Here is an 8,748-nt window from a genome sequence, read left to right as displayed (position 1 = left end):
TGTGGCTTGAGGACCATGGATGAAAAAAAACACTGTTCTATACAACCCACAGTTACCTAACAAGAATAAAATAATCAAAAAAGACTTACTCCTACCTTTGCTGTACAAATGTTTCAGATGGAGGACTGCTAAAGCTCAGTGTGTGAGTGAAATTGCTTGTGAACAATGAAATCTTACTTTTACTTTCACTTTTACACTCCAATAAGTCACATGGTTTACAAGAAAAGACCCAGGACGTTTAATGATACAGTATCTTTTTCAAATTTTCTTTCAAGTCATGAGGAACAGCAAATAGTAAAAAGAATAATAAGGAATATAAATGATTAGATCAAGTCTACTATCATAAAAAAAAAGAAAGATATGATAGATGTCTTAGTGTTTTAGTCATAAACCTTTGATGATATCTCAGTTGGAACTCAACGTTATCAATAGAGATAAAGCCTGATAAGTGTTTCCAATAGAGGCATGAAATACTTACAGAGAAAAATCTACTCAACATTTACATATTATTTGAACATATTTTACATTTTTTCAAGTTCAAATGCTATCTTTTGACTATTTTTGACAAGGAAAGGTAGAATATGTTGTTTCTCTATCAGATTCTTTAACAAGACGATTCAAAGACCGTCCTCTGAATGAACCATAAGGAAATAACAGACAGGGAAAAAAATAAATTGATGGTAAAGAAAAAGTTATAGAGAAAAATGAACAATATTACAGTAAATCTGTGACCAGAACAATCAAAGGCAGTCCTACATAAATACGCTATTACCTAATTTGTAAGAACTTAGTGTTAGAACCTTGTGGTACCAAAGCTATTATGAAAATGGAGTAGAATTTAATGCATTGTTAATTTACTCATTCAGGTTGTGGATAAAACAAACATATCTAGAAGTCTTTCTAATTTTACCTATCTGGAAAAAAAGTTTCATCTTAAGAAAATAAAATTACTAGAGTGTGGGTTTGGTGTGCTGTTGGTAAAAGATAAATTAAACTTCTAGGACTCTGGTTACAAGTTTAGGTTTGAATCCTTCCCGAAAACATTACCTGGTAAGTTGGGGAACTTGACCAAGCCTTTATATTTTCTTTCATTCATTCTTTACTTCTTATTCTCTATTTTTTCCCAACACAGCACTAGAGTAAAAATCCTCACCTCATCATGATGTAAATCAGAGGTTTGTACATATGTTCAAGAAACACACACCAAAGCTTATTATCATTCTTTTAAACTTTAATGATTAACTTTTTAAAGAGAACAGATCAAAAACATGTGGTTAAACAGCTAAGGCAAAAGTTTAACACATGGTTACCAACATGCAGAGGATACAGGATATCTTTCATTTACAGAGCCCTAATGGATCTTTATGAAATCCCACCAAATANGCAAAAGTTTAACACATGGTTACCAACATGCAGAGGATACAGGATATCTTTCATTTACAGAGCCCTAATGGATCTTTATGAAATCCCACCAAATAACAATTTATCAAACCAACTTTATTTTCATAAACATTGCATTTGGACACAAACATTAATAACTGTGACGTTATTTGTAAAATCAAAGTGTATTTTTTAAGGACTTTGACACAAGCCTTGCTGAATTTCTGACTTATGGGCATGAGAGGATGCCTACACATTAAACAAGTGAGATTGTTTCTGTAATTCTACATCCACTAAGAACAATTCAGCTGCGGTATGTTTTCTTCTATGTACATGTCATTATGCTTCTGTCTGTGTCCATTTAAGCAAGTTTCCACTGGATATTTTTGTTTGCTAGTGTGTGTAAGAAGCAACTAACAATTATTTTCACTTCATTAATCCCAAAGAGAACTTAAATGTTGTTGTAACTCTTAAAGTTGTTTGTAAATGTCAGTCTGTCTTACAGTGAGCCTGAGAAGCCTCTGACTGAAGATGCTCTGTTAATGTAAAACAGTTTAAAGAAGAGGAGGCTAAGGGTTGTCTGTAATGTTCTTCGTTTTCTTTCTCATCTCTTGAGATTCTAGAGGAGATCCCAGATCAGAGGCCTTTTTTTTTAAATAAACTTCTTAAGGTACTTTAAATCATATGCTCTGAAGCTGCTAACACAACAGACAATGACAAAATAGATTACGCTCCCTACAACATACTTATAAAAGGTATATCTACCATCTTGCTGCATATCTTCTGTAAGTTTTCTATAAGCTTTCTCAAAATATAGCCTTTTCTGCCCCTTCTTGTTGACAGCTTCACAGATCCATCTCCAGTCTTTTGCCCAAGCTCCCAAGTTGCATATGCACATAAGACATATTTCTAAGGGAACCTGTATTTAATCTATTTATGTTAATTTTTTTTCACTAAAACACAAAACTGAAATCACACAGTTATTGGTGTTTTACAAGTTTACCTGGTGCCTTGAGCTGTATTGGTCTAAAGTTGTGAGGTGGCTTTTAAAAGTTGTACTTTATCATGGGGAGTTGTTAGGAAACTTTTTCATGCATAAAAGGATCTTGTAATTTCATAATCATTCGCATAAGAACTTGTAAAACCCTAGGTATTTCCATATAATAGATTTGTTTACTTCTCAATTATAGATAGTTTTCTCCAGGTATTTAACTTATTAACTCCAATCTTTCATTATTCTCCTTATAAGACAAATTAGTTGAAGGAGAGATATATTTTCTTAGGATAAAAGTGATCATCTTCTTTTGGCAGGCCACATTGTCAGGAAGAAAGATTGGAAAAATAAAAGCAAATGAAGTACAGTTATTATTCTGGAAGGCCAGGTTTTCATAAAATTTGACAAAGGTCTATATTTGTGTGATAGAGAGCAAGCAGCTACACTAACAGCAGGGACTGATCAGATAGACACACATCTGGTGAGACACCTTTAAGAAAATAAACCCAGCTTTGTAACTCTGTACCATTTCTATGCTAAATTTAAACTAAATTTGATACATTTTTAGTACGGTAAGTAGTGAATGTCTTCAGTATTATCAGTTTGCACTATAATAGGTTTTATTTAAAAATATTGATGGCTCCAGGGTAAAGAACAATTGAAAAGCTCGAAGGCATAAGCAACTTTAGAGGGTAGTAGCTTTTCTTTTGGTCTTACAGAAGCAATTTGAAAGACCAACCAAAAAGCCACTTTTATGGCCTATCTGAATGCCAAAACCTATACCATAGCCTCATCCAAAGCCTATCTGAATGCCAAAACCAATACCAAAGCCTCATCCAAGTCCTATCTGAATGCAAAGACCAATACCAAAGCCTCATCCAAGTCCTATCTGAATGCAAGGACCAATACCAAAGCCTCATCCAAGTCCTATCTGAATGCCAAAACCAATACCAAAGCCTCACCCAAGTCCTATCTGAATGCAAAGACCAATACCAAAGCCTCATCGAATGCCAAAAATCCAAATCCCTATTAGAACCGGAGTTATTTTGGTTTGGTGCTAAAAAACTCTGTATTTGTAAAACAGCCTTATCGTTTTGTGCACAGGTCAGTAATCCTGGGACACTTTCATGGTAGAGAATGTCAACATCCAAGTCAACATTTTCAATATAATCGGACCACTTTCCTCCTGCTGTTGAGTAGTCAGCATCTCTGGTGTGGTGCATCAGAACCAGGATGACCCTTTGACCATCTGTTGAACAGAAGAGAGAAATGTGAGAAGCAGCCAGGAGCTGTACATCCCAAAAGGAGAATGGACTGATCTCTTAGTTAAAAAATAACTGTTATTAATTTTTTCTGATTGTTGTGGACGTATGGAGGGATATTTCTTCATCACACATTTTTTTTATTTTAAATTGTTCTCCTACTAAAAAAAATCTTTAATCAGAAACTTTTTAATTTTAAAATAAAACAAAAAAATTGTTACACAAAACTTTCCCACAGATATAGAATACATTTGCCCATTAGTCTTTTGCCTAAGAAAGGACAGGTCACAGAGGAAACAGTTCACTGGCATTATGTATTCCAGAAAGGAATAAATAATACCAGTGATTTGATCAAATATCCTGTTCAAATGCTTTGCCTGCCTTAAATGACTTCTTTAAAAGTCAAGGAGTGGATCAGTCCTTACTTGTCTTTTTTATTTAGCCGTGGGTCTTCCTTTATGGAGTTTGCATGTTCTCCCTGTGCATGCGTGGGTTCTCTCTGGGTGCTCCGGTTCCCACAGTCCAAAAATATGACTGTCAGGCTAATTGGCTTATCTAAATTGAGTGTGTGTGGATGGTTATTTGTCTCTGTGTTGCTCTGCAATAGACTGATGACCTCTTCCCCATTGACAGCTGGAGATAGGCACCAGTACCCCCTTACAATCCCAGCAGGGATAAGCATGAAGGAAAATGGATGGATGTTACGAAGAAATAATTATTTTATTTCTGATGCATAGTGTAATTTTTAAGGCAACCCTAATGGCAGAATATCTTACACTTATTCTAAGACTTAAAAAAAACCCCAAACATATTCATAATTTTTATTTAATATTTGCAGTGAAATCACATCAATGCACTTTCTCTTCCAGGAAGCCCATATACATTACAGAGCAAGCTGATTTCAATTGCCTTTGTCATAATTAATGAATATCAAATTATACAACACATGTAAAAATGTGAAAATGCGATGCGGTCTTATTCAGGCTGGGAAATCTGTTGTCAGGAAGCCTTGTGTTGCAACCTTTACTATAGAGTGGCCACAACAAAGCCATTACTTAAGGGAAGCCCAAAAACGTCCCATTTGCAATTTGTGTGATTTATACTGTGCGGCTAGCCTGCTCCCAACCAGGCTAACAGGCAAGCTTACGCAATCCTGGTGCCCTGTATGCTAAGTTAGCAGTGACAACAAAGAGCTACCAATGACTTCTTTATCTTTTTCTTGGGATTATTGAGGGTAAACATCAAGACACATTACCACCCTTTACTATGTCTGAAATGTGGGCCAGAGTTTGTAAACAAACAAATGTATTTTCCTAAAAATCACCCTATTCCCCTTCAAATCTTATTTAATGTTTTATATGTTATATTAAACTAATGAGTTTTGTCAATGAGGCCGTTGACTAAGCTGCATATTGTGTTTTTTTTAATCGGCCTAAATTAAAACCCTTAATATATGCTGTAATGAAGTAAGGGACTGTAGTTATTTTAACATTGTTATGTTGGTCTATACCAATATTAACTTCATAATTTTATATCTAAAAAATATAACTCTAAATGTGTTTTAAAAGATAGCTATTGTTCTAAGTTTGAAAAAAGTTATTTAATAAACTATTGCTATGTTGAATGAATTTGAGAAATCCCCATACTTGAATTTTCCCCTGACATTGCCTGCATAATTGTTATCACATTTCGATGATGACATCCGCTACCCGTTCAGACTGCTAAGGCACAATATTGTAAAGTACAGCGCCATGCCTGTTGGGTCAGAATTTTCTGCTTTTGTTTTTTTACTGTATGCAATTAGAGATGCTAAATATCTTAGCAAAGCCACTATTTTCCACACCATCAGAAGTCTGGATTTAGCATTAAAAGAATAATCCTATATTATCTTCTTGACCTTACTGTCCACAGAGGAATTAAAGAGGAGGAAATCTATAATATTGCGCAAATAATGAATTACATTACAGATCACAAAAGAAACTTTGGAATGAGTTGAGTGTTTACTTTTCTCTTTTAATACATAATTCTCTGACGTTACTGGTGCACTGTACCACACACACATTAAGATATAATGCTCCTCTGGAGGACATGAAGGTGATTTTGAATCATATCCACTAAAGTAAAAAAAAAGTGTATGGTAAAATAAAGTTTTAAATGCTAAATAATTCCCAGGTGTATTCTGCATTGCATCCAGAGGGCCCCCTTTTTAAGTTCAATTAATGCATAAAGAAGATTATATTTTTAAAATGATGTTAAGAAGAAAATGACCATTTCATGCCTTACATGCCACTCTTTTCAAGGCAGCCTCAACATCTGAACCAACACGAGAGATGATTGGGCAGAAAAGGATGACGTGTTGTGCATTCCCCCTCGTATCTTCCAGCTTCACCCTTCTCATCACAACTTCATCTGCACCAAAGGTTTCACCTGTAGTGATTTTCTGAACTTTAACTAGATGAGAAGAAACAAATATACAAAACGAAAAAAATCAGAGCTGTACGAATCCATTCATGTTGAAAGATAACTGACATATTCACTTACTGAAAGGATTCCTCATGTTTTGTTTGCCTAACATGAAGAGAAGAGACGTTAGATACAAGAAATATCCATTCGTTCATCCATTGCTACTAATTCCACAAAGAAAGACTTGTATAATATTTAGATTTAAATATTTAGATCTGATGATTTTTTTAAAACATTGTCAATCATAAGAGTGTCTAAGGTCACATTTTACATTCTATGCAAAAGAAAAATCTAGACCAAGTCAGAGTGATTCCTTAAAGTAATAATTTCTACTGTTTTTTAACTACTTTCTGTACAAGTTTTAAAGAGCAGAAAACAATGTCCATTGTGATCAAGTCTAGTAACTATGATTTCTGGTGTTGCACAAATTGAATTTTTCCTCTTAGTTAAATCTTTAAGAATATGTAGAATTGCTGCAAATATATATAAAAAAATCTCTCTAACATATTAAGAATAGTTTTCTAAAATATTACCTTTGCTGTGTTTCTGCTGCTGTGGGGTTTATCACTGACTGCTGTTGCTGAGAGTGCAAGAACAAACATCAGAGAAATATCTTACTTTAACATTCAGTTTCCATTAAGACCCAGGGTTTCCAAGACACTCATCAGATATGAGTGAATGAATTGCTGCATGATAGCAGACTGAGTTCATTTAAGTTTTTTTAAAACTGAACAGATTAGAAAGGTTTTATTGCTGCTAACAGCATCAAATGCCTTGATCAAGTTGTAAAACTCAACCTAAGAGCAAAGTCAGTCACACATGTTACAGTTTTATTAGTTGTATTGTATAGGTTTGTCTACTGTCCCTTGAAAAATAAACCATCCCATATGCAGAAAAAAACCTATGTGTCAAAATAGATTTGGGTTTGAGTCCAATATTTAAAAGAACACCCAAAATAAAGATTCACCATGTCAGTAGGGTGACAACACAATTCCTGTGCAAGAGGTGTGCCTGTTTTGTTTTTTAAACAGTTGGCAGCCACAGTGGGGTAGGAAAATAGGATGTTACAGGAAAACAATATTTTAGTACATTCAATGATGAAGGATACACAATTTGTTCATCAGAGATACACTATAATTTTGTGGAATAGTTGTGATGTTACTTTAGGGCCGATGCATTAAAATAAGCATGGTGCAATTTAAACATAGCATATTTTGGACTTTCTGCTCTGATGACTAACCAGGCACATTTGAAGATGACTAATAAAAACAATGTCTGAGCCATTACTAATCATTAGATACCCTGCAGGACTACTGACATGGCTGAAAGAGGGGATAAATGTCACTGTTATCAAGCTAACCATAGATCATTTCTATCCAAGTAGAGAACTCGTAAGATTCTTCACTATAGCATTATGCCTAATAGTAAAACCATTTTACAAGAGATAGACAAGTAACGATCATTACTGATAGAGAAGGCTCTGCAGGTTCTGGACAACTGTGGGTAAGATATGATTGATGTCTAAAAGTCCAAATCCATTCCCAAGTCTTACTGGGTGTAACACAGGAGCATAGGCTTAGGACAACCACACAGGGTCTATTAGCACAGACAGGATCCAAGGGGTCAGCTATAACTGTGGTGCATTCACAGCGAACGCTGCTTTTGCTCGACTTGAAATCCACCTGGCCAGAGAAAGCAATTCGTTAGGCAGGCGAATTCGCCCATGGTACAAAAGGCTCCTATCTCATCCAGTTTGCTGGTTGTTGATTTCCACATTGGCATACATTGAGTTCTCTGAGCAAATTGCAGTATTTTTTGCACTTTTGAAAGCCGAACAAAACTGCTGAGATCCCTGGGTTCATGATATTCTCTGGAGATAGAATAAGTGTGGGGAATTTCACCCCATTTGCAGCGGTACTCCCGTGTATCTGTAACCCACTTTGGGATTTAAGATTTGCATAAGCTATAAGAGTAAAATCTAAAAGCAAAATCTATCTGAATACACATTATAGCCTACAAACTATCTCTGCAAGATAGATCCATACTATACATATTTAGAATTTTTAGTTATATTTTTAGAAAAAAAAAAATCAGTTTTTGATAATCTTGTTTAACGCTCTGAAACAACCCTACATAAATATTTCATAAAAAAAAAAAAGTAACTTACACAGAATTTCCATAAATGTTAAGTTAATGAAAGTTCTGCCTTCAACAATAGGAGCTGCTTTTGGTATTCTAAGCCCACTGTTACCCAGCAAGATTAAAATAATTTAAAAGACTTACTACTACCTTTGCTGTAAAATAAATTCAGGTGGAGGGACTGAGGAGAGACTTCACTCACAGACTGAGCTTAAAGCTCAGTGTTCACAGTGAACAACAAAATCTTACTTTCACTTTCACTTTAGAGTTGAATGAGTCACATGGTTTACAAGAAAAGGTCTGATACATTTCTTATACAGTATCTTTCAAGTCATGAAAAACAAGCAAAAAAAAAAAGACTGGAAAAAAAAATATTGATGGTAAAGAAAAAGTTATTATGAATGATAAAATGAAAAATGATACTACAGTAAATCTTTGATCTGGGCAATCATAGGCCGTCCTACGTAAATACATTATAACTTGTAAGAACATAATGTTAGGACCTCGTGG

The 8,748-nt window shown here is 34.7% G+C and overlaps 1 long non-coding RNA gene across 1 annotated transcript; it reads right to left on the bottom strand.

The window, feature by feature from the left end:
- Nucleotides 1–1,389: 1,389 nt before the first annotated feature.
- Nucleotides 1,390–7,692, bottom strand: LOC107090132. The gene is made up of 5 exons (XR_001481468.1): nucleotides 7,566–7,692; nucleotides 6,633–6,679; nucleotides 6,178–6,204; nucleotides 5,920–6,087; nucleotides 1,390–3,623 (listed from the first exon to the last, which is right to left on the bottom strand). It is a non-coding gene; the product is annotated as an uncharacterized LOC107090132 (long non-coding RNA).
- Between the last annotated feature and the right edge of the window lie 1,056 nt (nucleotides 7,693–8,748).

The sequence above is a fragment of the Cyprinodon variegatus genome, unplaced genomic scaffold (assembly GCF_000732505.1).
Source record: "Cyprinodon variegatus isolate N-32 unplaced genomic scaffold, C_variegatus-1.0 Scaffold282, whole genome shotgun sequence".
In the NCBI taxonomy this organism is placed as follows: domain Eukaryota; kingdom Metazoa; phylum Chordata; class Actinopteri; order Cyprinodontiformes; family Cyprinodontidae; genus Cyprinodon; species Cyprinodon variegatus.
This window is presented reverse-complemented; position numbering and strand designations above follow the sequence as displayed.